General features: G+C 40.5%; 1 protein-coding gene across 20 annotated transcripts in view; it reads right to left on the bottom strand.

Annotated features, from left to right (window-relative positions):
• The window catches only part of TMC3 (transmembrane channel like 3), a 482,220-nt gene that overhangs the window by 93,606 nt on the left and 373,073 nt on the right, over nucleotides 1-15,541 (bottom strand). For 14 of the 20 annotated variants that reach the window (XM_048868309.2, XM_048868305.2, XM_075133148.1 and 11 more), the window contains one exon: nucleotides 48-610. The exons of 2 other annotated variants lie outside the window; for them this stretch is intronic. The gene's annotated coding sequence lies outside the window, so the exon portion shown is untranslated. Of the gene's footprint in view, nucleotides 1-47; nucleotides 611-1,322; nucleotides 1,466-15,541 lie in introns of those variants that run through there. 4 more of the 20 variants (XM_075133143.1, XM_048868314.2, XM_048868312.2 and 1 more) reach the window with 4 other exon arrangements.

Raw genomic sequence — 15,541 nt, 5'->3', positions numbered from 1 at the left:
TCTTCACTATTTATTTTCTGGATTTCAGATGTTTAAATTTGCATTACCTTCAGTTCACCCAGATCCAGGCTCACGTGGAGGAACAGGGAGAGGGGCTCAGACACTCCAGAGAAGCAGGGACCCTGACAGAGAGGGCGGAGTGGAAGAGGGCCTTGGACCCCCCAGATCCTGCACACACAGAAGGGGGAAAACATGAGGCTGACAGACAGGCACCCATGTCTTATTGTCCCCCAGTCCACCTGACAATCACCCCTATGTGTACTCATTACCCCCTCATCTGAGCTCCCCAACCCTCTCATCTTCCCTACCACCAGCCATCCTCGTTCATACCCCTCCTGTCAATGAAGTCTCAGTTTGGAGAGCTGGGGTAAGGAAGGAAGATGATGGGCAAACCCTGGAAGCTGGAGAGATAAAGAGAACATGAGCCAAAACACATGTCATAGTAAAAGGTGTGGGGCGGAAAAGGGGAAATTTCAACTCTTCCAGTCCTTGTTTGGAACCTAACAGCTCTGGTTAATGCTACTTTACCTGTCGCTTGCTTTTCTTCATGCAGCATGAGCCAAATTCTGCCTTCAGTTGCTCACGTGCAACCACACTGACTTGGATGACCCTGGTTAATGGAAGAAACCCTGTTTTAAGGGTTTTGTTAGATGGTAAGAATAAAGCAAGATCCTTTTGCTGTCTGAGATTTAACTTAAATAATACATATCACTAAGGGCCTCTTACAGAGTTGGATTCTGCTCCCACTGAAGTCAAAAGCAAATCTTCCAGTTAGCTTCCAGAAGGAGAAGCATCAGGTCATTTGTCTATAAATGGTGCACAGAGAACAAAGCAAACTAGCAAAAGTGTCCTCCATCACCTGATGAGCACTGGCTGACCCAGTTGTGGGTCAGGGACATATACATTTTTAATTTAAAAAGCTATGTCAGAAGGATTACTTGATTCTTGATATAGCATTTAAATAAATCTACATATCTGTCAAAACCAACTCCAGAGACTAAGTGGGAGGATGGAATTAATACAGTGGCAAAAGTTAATTTTACATTAACATTGATCACAAATTGGGTTCTGGTATTTTTTTTTTAAACTCAATGTATACTAAAATTATTCTTTTGTTAATCAAAAAAAGTATCCTTTTTGGAAATAATATATTCCTGCTGGATCTTAAATTTCTTTTGCTACGATTACATTTTGTACTTCATCCAAGGAAGCTCAAAAAACTGTACAAACTGTGTTATTTGGAATATTATCTCACTCTTAAAGGGACTGAAAAGTAAAACCAAACGAGAGCCATAAGGTTATTTCACTATAACCATACTTACTCATTGCACGCCTTCCTCATGCAGCAGATGTTTCTTGGAAAGATAGGCTTGTTGCTTTCCAGAATGCTACTTGATGCTTAATGTCATTCACTGATGCAAAAGCCATCTCTTTTGTAGCAAATGATTAATGTGCTACACGATTTTTGCAGGAGAACAGGAGCCATGTATCTTACAGAAACTTTTTAAAAAATAGTTCTGCTGGCTTTGAAGTTTAGATGCAAGTATGCGCCTGGGTGGTGACTGATAACCCCATCTAAAAGCACGCTTTGACCATCTGCTCTTTGGGTCAGATGTTTTTCCTATTAAATGGTCTCTACAGAATGCCCCAGAATTCAAGCACTGAAGACATACAGGAAGAGTGTGTATGGCCTAAATAAGTCCTTTTTAAAATTAACTGACTCTTGCTGTTCAATTTATTCTCACACCACAGTCTAGGGCTACAGAAACTCTCTCTCACAAAGCCACTTTGCTGTCTCTCCAGGATGATTTTTGAAATGGTGACAAATGTTGTTAGGAAAATATCTCTATCTTCATGTTTCAAGAAAATTACAGCATGCAGAGTAGGGAAGCTGGTCAAAAAATAGGTCTGTTACTGTTTTTGTTGGGGGAAAATGTTGCAAAATGTAAACTGTAAAGCATGTGTTAAATAGAGTGGGCCTGGTATATCATATACAAGTGAAAGATGTGCACAGGCCAGTGGATTTGGATCTGGGAGAACTGAAGATACTGGAGAAACTGATGGCAGCTCACAGTAATGGGTCATATTTTGCCTCTTGGTCTTCCCCATTGTGTCAACAGTGATTATATAATGATCCTGCAAGCCGATTTTTAAATCTATTATACACCAATAGTACACCAAATCAGCATATAAGTGTAGGTGTGTGCAAATAAGCTGGAAGAACAGAATCCTATCCCGACCCATAAGCACACCATGGAGCAGCCGTGCAACTCTTCTGTAGCTGCTGCCTCTTCCCATCACTTATGTTTGGGTGCGGGGTTTGTTTTCGTTTCTTTTGTTTACAGCCACTGGTTCTAGTTAAGAGTATATCCAGGGGGGCCCTCCCCTATGTTCCTCTCCGCACTACTTTATACAGAGTCAATTTGAAGCCAGCTTCCATGGCATGCAAAGTATACAGAATGTCAACTCCATGCCTAACGATTCAGAGTGCTCTTGCTTATAAGTGTTTCATACCTTAAAAAAAAAAATAGCAACAGACATGGTGGATTTCCATATAATCCTATCAGGGCCATATTGTGAACCCCTTACTCCCGTTGGTAAGCAGGTAATTACATGAGCAGAGTAACTCAAGTTAATGGGACTCATCATGCTAGTGGTTGTAAGAGGTTTGCAATCTGGCCCTAAATGACTAATTAAATAATGAATCAGAAAGGGACTGAAAAACTTCCATTATATTAGCTCCATTTTCTACAAAAGAGCCACAAATCTGATTTTAAGAAAGGAAAGAAAAAATGAAACCCTTTTAATATAGAAAATATATTAGCATGTATTTAAATTAAAAATTGATTCTAGACATAATGTATCTGTGGTTAGGAAATGAAGCATTTAAATGAAGTAAATTTCAAAAGAGATGAAATGTGGCATATAATAGAGTTGCTGGAGGCAGCATTCTTAAGCTGACCAGACTTAAGTGTGGTTATTTCGGTGTCCTACTGATAGGATTTTATTTATTTATTTATTTTAAAGATTTTTTTCAAGAAACTTAATTTCATAAGTTGTATTTGAAATCTAATTTCAGGATCAATTACTTTCTGTATCACTGGGTGGTTTCATGAAAAAAATATATTCATAGTAATGCAAATTTCATGTGTTTAGATTTTATTTGAATGCCTAATGAGGAATATGTGCAAACACAACAGACTAAAAGTGTTAGTGTTTCTCTGGGTTGAATGAACAGGGATCAGCTAATACAGTAGTATCAAAATAGACTATGTCTTGCTTGATAGACTGACTAGGTGTGTCTAATATTTTTGTGACTTCAGGGGGTGGAAATGGAAACAGGCATCCAAGATGTAAGGGCAGTTTTCTATGCACTTTAGCTGTGGGCAATATTTTTTGAAGGTGGGTGTGTCACTCCCAATTATGCCACTAAAATAAAGCACTTCTCTTTTTTCAGTGATATATTCAAACTGTACAAATATCCTTTGTAAAAACATGTACGACAAAATCTAAGTATTTAATTTTTATAAGACAATTTTTTTCACACATTTCCAAAAAAAATCTACTATTCTTAGATGTTTTTAGGCAGTAGAAATGCACTACAATGTTCTCCAGCAGATGAATATATATGCAACATGAATATATATGCAACACTTAGATCAGTGCTGAAGAAGGGAAAGGTACAACAACAAAGATTCAAACACTACACAGTTTGGATATGAAAAGCAAAATATGACTTGATATGCAGAGCACTTGGCACATGATTTGAGAGGACAGTCCCACAGCTATTTAAAATAAATAATGAAAGGGTTACATGAAATAGAAAATCTTAGCTTGTACTGCTGGATTGATGTTATATTAAAATAAACTGAGTGAGTCAAAGTCTTCTACATACCTATATCCTGTTTTTCCCCCTCCAAAAATATTTTCTCTTCTGGATCTATTATAAATATTTATTATGATTCTATTGTTAGCTACCATGGAATTATAGATTTAATAAAATATCTTAGAAATTTAACTAAATATTATGAGGGCTGTTGATTAATCACAGTTAACTCAGGATTAACTAAAAAAAGTAATCACAATTAAAAAAATTAATTGCACTGTTAAAAAATAGAATACCAATTGAAATTTATTAAATATTTTTGGATGTTTTTCTACATTTTCAAATATATTGATTTCTATTACAACACAGAATACAAAGTGTACAGTGCTCACTTAATATTATTTTTATTTCAAATATTGCTCTGGAAAAATGTATAAAAGAAATAGTAGTTTTCAATTCACCTCATACAAATATTGTAGTACAATCTCTTTATCGTGACAGTGTAACTTACAAATGTAGATTTTTTTTGTTACATAACTGCACTCAGATATGAAACAATGTAAAACTTTAAGGACTTCAAGTCCACTCGGTCCTACTTCTTGTTCAGCCAATCGCAAAGACAAACAAGTTTCTTTATGTTTACGGGAGATACTGCCGCCTGCTTCTTATTTATAATGTCACCAGAAAGAGAGAATAGGCATTCACATGGCACTTTTGTAGCTGGCATTGCAAGATATTTACATGCCAGATATGCTAAACATTCGTATGCCCCTTCATGCTTTGGCCACCATTCCAGAGAACATGATTCCATGCAGATGATGCTAGTTAAAAAAATAATGAATTAATTAAATTTGTGACTGAACTCCTTGGGGGAGAACTGTATGTTCCCCGCTTTGTTTTACCCACATTCTGCCATATATTTCATTTTATAGTAGTCTCGGATGATGGCCCAGCACATTTGTTTTAAGAACACTTTCACAGCAGATTTGACAAAATGCAAAGAAGGTACCAATGTGAGATTTCTAAAAATACCTACACCACTTGACCCAAGGTTTAAGAATCTGAAGTGTCATTCAAAATCTGAAAGGGATTAGGTGCGAGCATGCTTTCAGTAGTCTTAAAAGAGCAACACACTGACACGGAAACTACAGAACCCGAACCATTAAAAAAGAAATCAACCTTCTGCCAGTGGGATCTGACTCAGATGATGAAAATGAACATGCGTCAGTCCGCATTGCTTTGGATCATTATCAAGCAGAATCCATCATCAGCATGGAAGCATGTCCTCTGGAATGGTGGTTGAAGCATGAAGAGACATATGAATCTTTAGCGTATCTGGCCCGTAAATATCTTGTGATGCCAGCTACAACAGTGCCATGCGAAGGCACCTGTTCTCATTTTCAGGTGACACTGTAAACAAGAAGCGGGCAGCATTATCTCCTGCAAATTGTAACCAAACTTGTTTTGTCTGAGCGATTGGCTGAAGTAGAACTGAGTGAACTTGTAGACTCTAACATTTTCCATTGTTTTATTTTTGAATGCAGTTATTTTTTTACATAATTCTACATTTGTAAGTTCAACTTTCATGATAAAGAGATTGCACTACGGGACTTGTATGAGGTGAATTGAAAAATACTGTTTCTTTTGTTTTTTACAGTGCAAATATTTGAAATAAAAATAATACTAAAAAGTGAGAACTGTACACTTTGTATTCCGTGTTGTAATTGAAATCAATATATTTCAAAATGTAGAAAACATCCAAAATGTTTAAATAAACGGTATTCTATTATCGTTTAACAGTGCGATTAATCTCACAATTAAAATTTTTTTAATCGCTTGACAGCCCTAAATATTATATAAGAAAAAATGCTCAAGGAAATCCCAAAGAGGCTAAGGAAAACTATAATGCAAAAGAGAGAGAAAGAAAAAAACCAAAACCTTTATTTAAAAAAACAAGCAAACTATGGGGAAGTTTGCTATTAAACCATTATATGATACAAATAAATACTGCAACAGTATAAGGAAGCTGATCATACATCTCCCTTCTAAAACCTTTAGAGGCTGTTGTTGGTTTAGTACCTACAGCCTTGAAAGAACTAGCATAGCTGGGGAATATGAGACTTGAAGAGGAAACTACATCGCAGAGTGTAGAGGTGAAACAGAAGAACTTATGACACCCACACACAGACACAAATTCCACAGTCACTTCCTTCAATATTGTCCCAGTGGGACCATTCACATGTGTAGAGTTACTTATGTGCATTTGTGTTTGCAAGGATGGGGGCTGGGATGTCTGGGGCCTTTATATCTTATTAACTATCTGAATCTGTAGGGGGGGAAAAAAGGTCACTTAATTTTCTAGACTTAAGAGTACAAAGGGGGAACAAAAGCAAAGTAGTACCAGAGGCCCCGATGCAGCAAATACTAATGTACATGCTTGACTTTTTCTGAAGTCAATCAGAAAAAAAAAATCACCCAAACTTGCAATTGAAGTCAATTAGACTCCGCACATATTTAAAGTTAAGCCTGTGTACAAGTGTTTGCATGATAAGGACCATATATTTTAAAGACTTCTATGATTTTTTATGGTACTTATTCATGTTTTTCTTAATGACATGCTAAAAAGGTAAAAACAGTAATAATGTGACTACAATTACTGAGATAATTACATATTGCCGCCACCACCACCACATCAGCGGCTGGGGGAAATTGATGGGGCAGGTGGTGAAAGGGTGACAGTCCCAGCAGCAAGGGAGGGAGACTCTTGCCAAGGGATATAGGTAGCTTGTCCCACTGGGAGTCTTTGGCACCTATTGGCTAGCTTGGGGAGACGGGTGATGATTGGCCAGCATTCCCCAGCTCCCAGGAGTTAGCCTGAAACAGGGGCCATGCAGAGCCTCTTTTGGCTCCGTTCCAGCAGGTTGATAACTGGCAAGATTGTGATCATCATGCAGTTTTTTTTTTTTTTGAAGTAAAGGCCAACATGAGCCGGGTCACATTTAGGCTTGGGTCAAACCACTACTGAGTCTTTGCTCAGGTGTAAAGAAACAAAAGGGAGTGGGGGGAGATTGGCGGTCACCCCCTTCATGCAGGGCACCACCTTTAACCACATGTCTCCACAGCCAAGTCACTGGTTGCAAATCAAAAGGTAGTCAAGTGTCAGACCTACCTTCCTTCAGAGAGCCTCTGACTGGCAGCAGTCTCTCAAGCAGTTCCTGGCCCCAGCCAAGCATCTCACGGAGTGACAGCAAGAGATCTGCTTTCCTTTCCAAACAGCCCCAGCTGAGCTGTGCTCTTTCCTTGTAACCCCTCCCTCCAAGCCTGACACCTATTGCAGGTGTAGCAGGGCAGGGCTGACTGAGCTCATAGCAGCTCATTATCCCTTTCCGGCCCAGTGTGGAGTTTGTATACTGCATCACAGTCATAGAAAGCTTAATCTCCTGAGCTGTTTTAACAGTCCTGCCTGAAATAAGGACACGAAGGAAGGTTTCTCCCTATAAGAATAATTTTGCACCAAACTCTGGAGAAGCAGAATAATTGTGAGCACTAGTATTTTCAGCTGAGCCGAGAGAACTTATTATTTTCCATGTAAATAAAACGTTCTCCAAATTAGTCAGGTCCAGGAACCTCATGAATATGTAATGAAAGTCAATAGGGAAGAAAATGTAAGCATCAACAAAATATTTTTGGATTCCGGAAACTTGAACAAGTCATACTGTATATATTTGATTGTAAACACTTTTCCTCTCCTCCCTTCTTTTCCTGTGACTCAGCCTGAGGATCACTCCATACTCCAGACACTGTTGGAAGAAAAGACCAACCACACAAATGCTGCCTGCAGTATTCTGCTGTTCAATGAATTCCAGACACACTCAAGAAATTATATTTTCTCATTTCCTTTCACTAACTTGAACAAGTGCAGCATCAATCTAGTCAGAAAGATCAGGAAAGGGACCCTGTTCCTAGTGAGCTCATGATGTCTCAGCAGTTCCCATGGCTACGTGATTTCGATTTCAGTGGCTCAACCAGTAACATTGTGTGGGCAAGGTTTATTATGGATTATTATGAATATTTCGCCTCTCTGTAACAAACCAAAGGGCTATGCATAAAGTTTACAACAAAGGGGCAGTCTACAGGGGACCTTCTGGAACCTTGTGAACCTTGGATGCCTTATTCAACCAAGCTTAATGCAGCATTAACCTTTTGCTAAGCTTATACCAGCACAGCAGTGATAGGAGCTGTTCTGTATAATCTTATGATACCAAACACAAAGGCAAAAGTGTCTGGAAACGGAGACCTTTGCAGTCAATTTATAGTGACCGGACACCTGTGGAATAAGGTGATCGCTCTTTTTTCATTATGGTGAAGAGTCTTGATGCTGGTCCTGTATATTATTTTGCCCAGCCTAAGAAAAACCATTCCACAACATGACTGAAAATTTTTGTTTGTCTGCAACTACAAGAAGGTTCAGCTTTGGTTAAACTCCAGTTACTACTAATAGTAATTATAATGGGGACAAAAAAGAAATAAAACACAAGGTAGTAAAATAGGCTTACGTTCCATAAAACAGGAGATGTACATGTTTTATTGCTATTTCCTCTTTAGAAATGACTGTCTTCTGTCTTTTTAATAAAAACTCAGAATTGCTATAAAGTACATTAAAAATAATCATTGCCAGATGAAAAGGTTGGTGTGTAAGTAGCACTCCCAATTTTCACAGGTTATAAAAGCATGGAGTTGTTTGAAGTTGGAGACCCAGACAGAGGATGAATTTGCTTTCATCATTGGCCTCCTTCCTCACCCCCAAGTTGCCCTTCTTGGGACTATCTTTATAAATGCGACAAGATGTTACACTGCCAAGATTTGAATGTTTCTATGATATTTTGACCCTTAAGTCACGAGTATCATCATCATCCCAGGATTCCTATTTATAGCTGTTCAGTTTCTCCATACGGTCTCAAATTAAAGATAAAATGTCTTCGGTTTTTATATGCAGAAGAAAATCTGATGAAAAAGTCAATTTAGATGAATTTTAGAGCAGCTATGGAATCAGCATTCAGGATGCAACATTTCAGTCAAACACTGAAAGAAGTTTTTATTCTTTTATAAATACTTGCTTTGTAAAAGGTGTGAATATAGTTACAAAATTAACAACATTTGCATGAATCTCTCATTTAGAGTATATTTACCCAGTTGATTTGTAATAAATTTCAGATCCCTCCTATCAATTTTGGATTCTGTCATGCATTTTTGACCATATTATAAATTATATCCTTAGTTCCTACACTGGCATGCAGAGGAGAGGCAATTGTGATTTAGTCCTACGTGAAGCACAGGATCTGGTGCAAGAGGTGAATATAGCTGAACCGCTTGGTAATAGGGACTATAATGTAACTAAATTTAACATTCTTGTTGGAGGGAAAATACCAAAGAAGCCCACCACAATAGCATTTAACTTCAGAAAGGGGAACTACACAAAAATGAAGAAGCTACTTAAATGGAAATTAAAAGGTAGCCACAAGAGTGAAATGCCTACAAGCCACAGGGAAACTTTTAAAAAAGAACATAATAGAGGCTCAAATTAAATGTATATTCCACATTAAAAAAAAGCACAGTGAGAGGACCAGAAAACATGGCTAAACAGCAGAATAAAAGGAGTGGTTAGAGGCAAAAAGGCATTCTTTAAAAATTGGAAGTCAAATCCTAGTGAGGAAAATAGAAAGGAGCATAAACTTTGGCAAGTGAAATGTAAAAGTATAATTAGGCAGGCCAAAAAAGAATTTGAAGATGATATTGCTGGACCAGTACATGCTTGTGCATGTTCCCAATATCTGTGCCAAGTGTCCACATATGTTGTGCTGGACGTTGGTATAATGCTGTGTACATGTGTATACCCACACCCACACTGCTGCTCTTATTATGCAATATTAGCTCTCAGGCGTGGTATCCTTGGATTCTCTGCATCACAGGGAGGCCTTCTAGGAATCTGGGGGATGGGGGTGGTACTGTCTCCCGCCTTCAGACATCTGCGGATGGCAGTTCCTGATCATATTTCCCCCTCCAAACTGGGTGGAGCAATGGGATGATGATGTGGTTCTGCTCCTGATCATGGGGCAGATGGTTACGCAGTGTTGCTAAGTGGAATATGGGGAGAACTTTCTGATATGTCAAAGACAGCTACTCTAGCCTCTCTGAAACATTTCAGCACAGGTGAATGTTCCTGCTGTTCCAGGCAAAGTCATGAAGGACAGAATATATGCCCAATGGCCTGCGATGGGACACTAGATAGTGGGATCTGAGTTACTACAGAGAATTCTTTCCTGGGTGTCTGGCTGGTGAGTCTTGCTCACATGCTCAGGGTTTAGCTGTTCGCCATATTTGGGGTCGGGAAGGAATTTTCCTCCGGGGTAGATTGGCAGAGGCTCTGGGGGTTTTTCGCCTTCTCTGCAGTGTGGGGCATGGGTCACTTGCTGGAGGATTCTCTGTACCTTGAAGTCTTTAAACCACAAGTTGAGGACTTCAATAGTTCAGACATAGGTCAGCGGTTTGTTACAGGAGTGGGTGGGTGAGATTCTGAGGCCTGCATTGTGCAGGTCAGACTAGATGATCATAATGGTCCCTTCTGACCTTAAAGTCTATGAGTCTATGAATACTCTGACCACACACTGATCAGCAGCTGCAGGTGGTGGGGGGACCTGGTGACTGGTCTTGGAACAGGAGCCATGTTCGTTTGTATTGATCAAAAGAGTGCAACAGAAAGCTGTTCTGATGTGGTCAGCATAGCTCACTACTGCAGAGTTGCCAACTTTCTAATCATACAAAACAGAACACCCTGCCCCACCCTTCTCCGAGGCCCTGCCCCTGCTTGCTCCCTCCATCTCCCGCTCCCCATCGCTCACTCTTCCCCACCCTCACTCACTTTCATCAGGCTGGGGCAGGGGTTTGGGGTGTGTGAGGGGGTATGGGCTCTGGTCTGGGGCTGGGGATGAGGGGGTTTGGGTGGAGAAGGGGGCTCCAGGCTGGGCCAGGTGGTTGGGGTGCAGAGGGGCTGAGGGCTCCTGCTGGGGCCGGGGATGAGGGGCTTGGGGTGTGGGAGGGGACTCCAGGCTGGGCCAGGGGGTTGGGGTATGGGGTGTGTGTGCGGGGGCCCAGCGGTGCTTACCGCGGTTCTGAGGAAGCAGCTGCCAGGTCACTGCAGCCACTAGGTGGAGGTGCGGTCAGGCGGCTCTGCGCAGCGTGCATTACCTTTGCAAGCACAGGCACGGCCCCCCGCAGCTCCCAATGGTCATGGTTCCCAGCCAACAGGAGCTATGGAGCCGGTACTTGGGGGGGGGGGCAGTGCACGGAACCTCCTATTCTCTAGCCACCCCAGCACCTAGGGGCTACAGAGACCTGGTAGCTGTTTCCAGGAGCAGTGCGGAGCCAGGGCAGGTAGGGAGCCTGCCTTAGCCCCAGGTCCCCTTTCCCCCACTGACCGGGCTTTTAACAGCCCAGTTGGCAGTGCTGACTGGAGCTGCCAGGGTCCCTTTTCGACCAGGTTGAAAACTGAATGCCTGGCAACTCTACACTACTACCAATGAAAATAGGTGGACAGAGACCTTTATAGATTGGGTAAGGCTCAGGAAGAAGAGGGTCAGTACACTGTGGGAATGAGGGTGGAGGACTATTGAAATGCAAGACCAAGTACATTCTTCTTATCCCTGGACACACCACACACTGGTACTTATTCACACCACGCAGGCACGCTAGTTTCCTTGTCCTCTACTCACCTTCAGGCACATGCTCGTGAGGTGTAGATGTGGACAACAGGAGGGTTATGACACAGCCACGGACATGGACATACGTATAATCGCTAGTCTAGATGTAGCTTTAGTAGCAGTTGATCTGGTTTGTCATATTTTTTACATTTTACTGTTACCTGTTGTATATCCCGCCAGTCTATGCCCTCTATAGTACAGTATTTTGGGTCTTTTGGGTTTTTGTTGTGTTTTCTTTTAATCACAGATCCATTGCTAAGATCTATAAACCAATTTTCTCTTTATCCAGATTTAAGGATGCAGTAGTGAGAGGTCACAAGAAGTCTGCATTTTTTTATGCTCCAAAGAATGGTGTTATCCAAAGCTCACTGAAGCAAAATGAAGTTTTTCCACGGATTTCAAAGGGGTTTGGATCGGGCCTCAAGTTGATGAGGTGCTATAAACTTGTAGTGTGTTGTTATTTTGCTATTATTATTTAGAAAAAAAAGAACCAAAATCAGAATATGAGAAGAGATTACAACCCGCTTATTATACAAAAAAAATCCCTCTGCTAAGAGGCCAACAAACCCAGCAGCATTTTATACCTGCTCATGAAAACCTTGAATTAAAATAGGATCCAAAAAGCCGATTGCTGATTCTGAAGGGGTAACTCCAGATTTATTAACTTGAAGTACCCCAGCTATTAGGTAATATTTTTATAAAAACACTTTCTCCTTCCATAAATAAATGTCTACTTGTAAAAAATGTGCTTAAACAGCACCCACTAGATTTCACAATAGTGCAGCTGAAGGGTAGATATTAAAGTTTGTGTCATATCAGCATTCTGCACCACCTTTTACATCCGTATAGGGGGAAACAAACAAATGAGCAATAGCAGATGAAATTTAGGGGAAAATAATTAAGACTAGAATGTAGGGGGGGGGAAAAACACTGTCATGCCTTATGGTCCCATTTAAAAAAATAAGATTGTAGTACTAAAAGATTGTAGGAGTTCACATTGTACATTTACAGCCACGGCTTTTGTGCTATACTACAATATATATATTTTTGAATCACAATTCTACCCAAAGGTGTGAGTCTTGCTTATGCACCAATTTTACGTATCACTTCTGGATCCCATAGTTCCAGCTTAATATTTTTAGGTACATGTTTGCAGGTGGCACGATTACTACAGAACAATAGTGTCTGTACATAATGCTTTTAGAATAGTAGACATAATTGTTTTAAAACCAAGGGCAATTTTTTCAATAGTGTCTAAGTGACTTTGATGTCTAGTCCTATCAGTTTTCAATGGGACTCAGAGGTCCCTTGCACACGTTTGAAAATTTTGCCTCAAAGCCTCCTGGCTCTGACTTTCCACAACATTTAAATCCCATTGGAAAAAATGAAACTCCTGACCAATAATTGAAAAATGAATCTGTTGACCCATGAGCACATGAGACAGAACTTTCTCAGGAGCTGGATGGAGGCTGTGGAATTAAATATCACAAGAGAGAAAAATGACCCCAGACCGTATCACTTTCAGAACTAAAAAGCAAGATTAATTTCTTCATTTATATCTCCCTCAAAATGTGCTTAATTTAAAGCAAAACAAAAAGCCAAAACCTTTCTCTAAATAATCCAAAGAATCTATTTACTCCTACTATGGGGGAAGAAAGAGAGAAAGTTTACGTTTATTTTGATGTTTAAAAGCTAATGAGGCCCTCAGATACTGTGATGGTGGAAGCAGTTTAAGAACCTAGATCAAGGGATAGAGAGAGGTCCTTTATAAAGTTATTTCCAAAAATTTGTTCTACTTAAGTTATTGTCCTTCTTGTCTGTTTTTCTCAACCTATTGTCTCTGTCACACGTATAGATGGCAAGCTCTTTGGGGCAAATGCTGTCTTTTTTACTATATGTGTCCATAGTATCTAGTAAAACAGTGGCCTCATTGAGGCCTTTGGATGCTACTGCAAGACAATACAAAAATATATGATATTTTTGATGCTCAAGATCAAGTTATCAGCCCTGACCTTGGATTTTGTACACCTACTTTATTCAGGCAACCAACTGCATCCAGAAAGAGGGCAATGCAGCCATTGTATATGCACAGACATCGATTTCGTTACTCAACTCAAGCAGCTGAATGCCCACTACTCTTGGGGGAATTCTGCGCCACTGCATGCATGCATAATTAATGAGCCTCACATATTTTTTTATTTTTTTCGCAGAAGAAAGCTTCTGCTGAAAAGTTGCTGCAGGCCCACCAGAGGGCACTGTGGTGATAGAACACAGCAGCAGCTCCCAGACAGCTAGGGAAGAGAAAGAGCCTGCAGAGCCTTCTTTGCATTGGGTCAGGTCAGGAGACACGGGCTATGGGGAGACAGACAGTGTAGAGTGCTGGGGAGGACAGACTAGGGCAGGGGCTGAATGGGAGTGGAGGTACAAGGCCACATAGTGATGGGGGAGGGGGTGCAGCGCTACATAGGGACAGAGGGTGTCTGAGGGGGGGCACAGAGACATATGGGGATGGGTAGGGGGTGCAGGGCCACATGGGGATGGGGGAAGTGGATGTCTGAGTGGGGGGTGGAGGGACACATGTGCCTGACTGAATGGGAGAGGCTGGGGTCAGCCAGGGTCTGCATGGGGGAAGCTCCCTAACAGTCCCTCCCCGCTTCCCAAAAAAAACCTCTTCCATACTTCTCCCACGCATACCCAACAACCTTCCAAGTTCACACCCAGGCTCCTTCCCAGCAATTATTTTCCTCTCCCTCAGCTTCAAGTGACTCCCCACAGCCTTTGAACTGCTTCTAGTAGGTGCGAGAAATATGGTTCTGTATTGTAGCTTAAATGAATTATTACTCAGAGTTCTGTATTAATATGCCAAGTAAGGAATCTATTTGTCAAAAAACATTTTCTGCATCTTTTTTGTTGTCTGTATTGTTATAGACCTACTTGCTGACAGGTATTTTGAAATAAATGACCAAAAATAATTGAAACTGGAGTGACTGTATTGTACTATTTTGACAAATAAAATATGCAGAATTTTGCAGAATCTGAAAATATTGTGAGCAGAATTTTGAATGTTTTTGGTGCAGAATTCTCCCAGGAGTAGTGCCAACAATCCTGGCATGCATATACAAAGCCAGGCTATGCACACAAAAAACGTGTTGGTACCATCAACTATGCACACAACATAGGAAGAAAACTTGAGTCTTGCTTAAAAAATTAACATCAAATAATATCCAACAGAAAATACTGGCCAGAGCAAGACAGAAAGTATTAACAGCAGAACACTTCTCATTCAATGGTAGTTGCAAAAGGGGAGGAACAGATCCCTAAACAAACTACTGACATTTTTCCAACTCCAGTTAGAAAACTGTCAGATTTTAGGTGGTTGTCTCGCTCAACATTTTGCTTTCTTCAATAAGAGAAGTTCTGGTTGATTCAGTGTCAAACCGTACTGCTTTTCTATAGGCCTAAGTATGGTTATCAATGATCATCATAAAGCCTAAGGCCCTAGTCATAGACCAGACCCCATTGTATTAGGCACTGTACAAACAAAAAGATGGTCCCTGCCCCAAGTTGCTTAAAAACCAAGTATAAGACGAGACAACGGATGGATACAGACAGATAGATGAGTACAACTAACAATGAGACAATACTGGTCAGCATGGTAGACAGCGGTCTCTTCACATGAACAGCCTGCCAGCTGTCAAGTCATGTCAGGCAACAGCACCTGCCAGTCCATATGTCAGCTATCACTGCCACAACGTTATAGTCTATCATTTGGTCTCTTAGGGGAAGTATGGAAAAGTATTGTATGGGGTTAATTTTCACTTTCACCTTCTTGTCTCATTGAAAAGGAATAGGCTAAGGCATCTCTTTGTTAAACAGAACTTTGAGGCAGTAGTTGAAATGTCACAACAAAAAATCCTGAAAATGAAAGAGATGCAACAAAGCCTAGTAGTTTTAGAAG

Source organism: Caretta caretta, chromosome 10 (genome assembly GCF_965140235.1).
Source record: "Caretta caretta isolate rCarCar2 chromosome 10, rCarCar1.hap1, whole genome shotgun sequence".
In the NCBI taxonomy this organism is placed as follows: domain Eukaryota; kingdom Metazoa; phylum Chordata; order Testudines; family Cheloniidae; genus Caretta; species Caretta caretta.
This window is presented reverse-complemented; position numbering and strand designations above follow the sequence as displayed.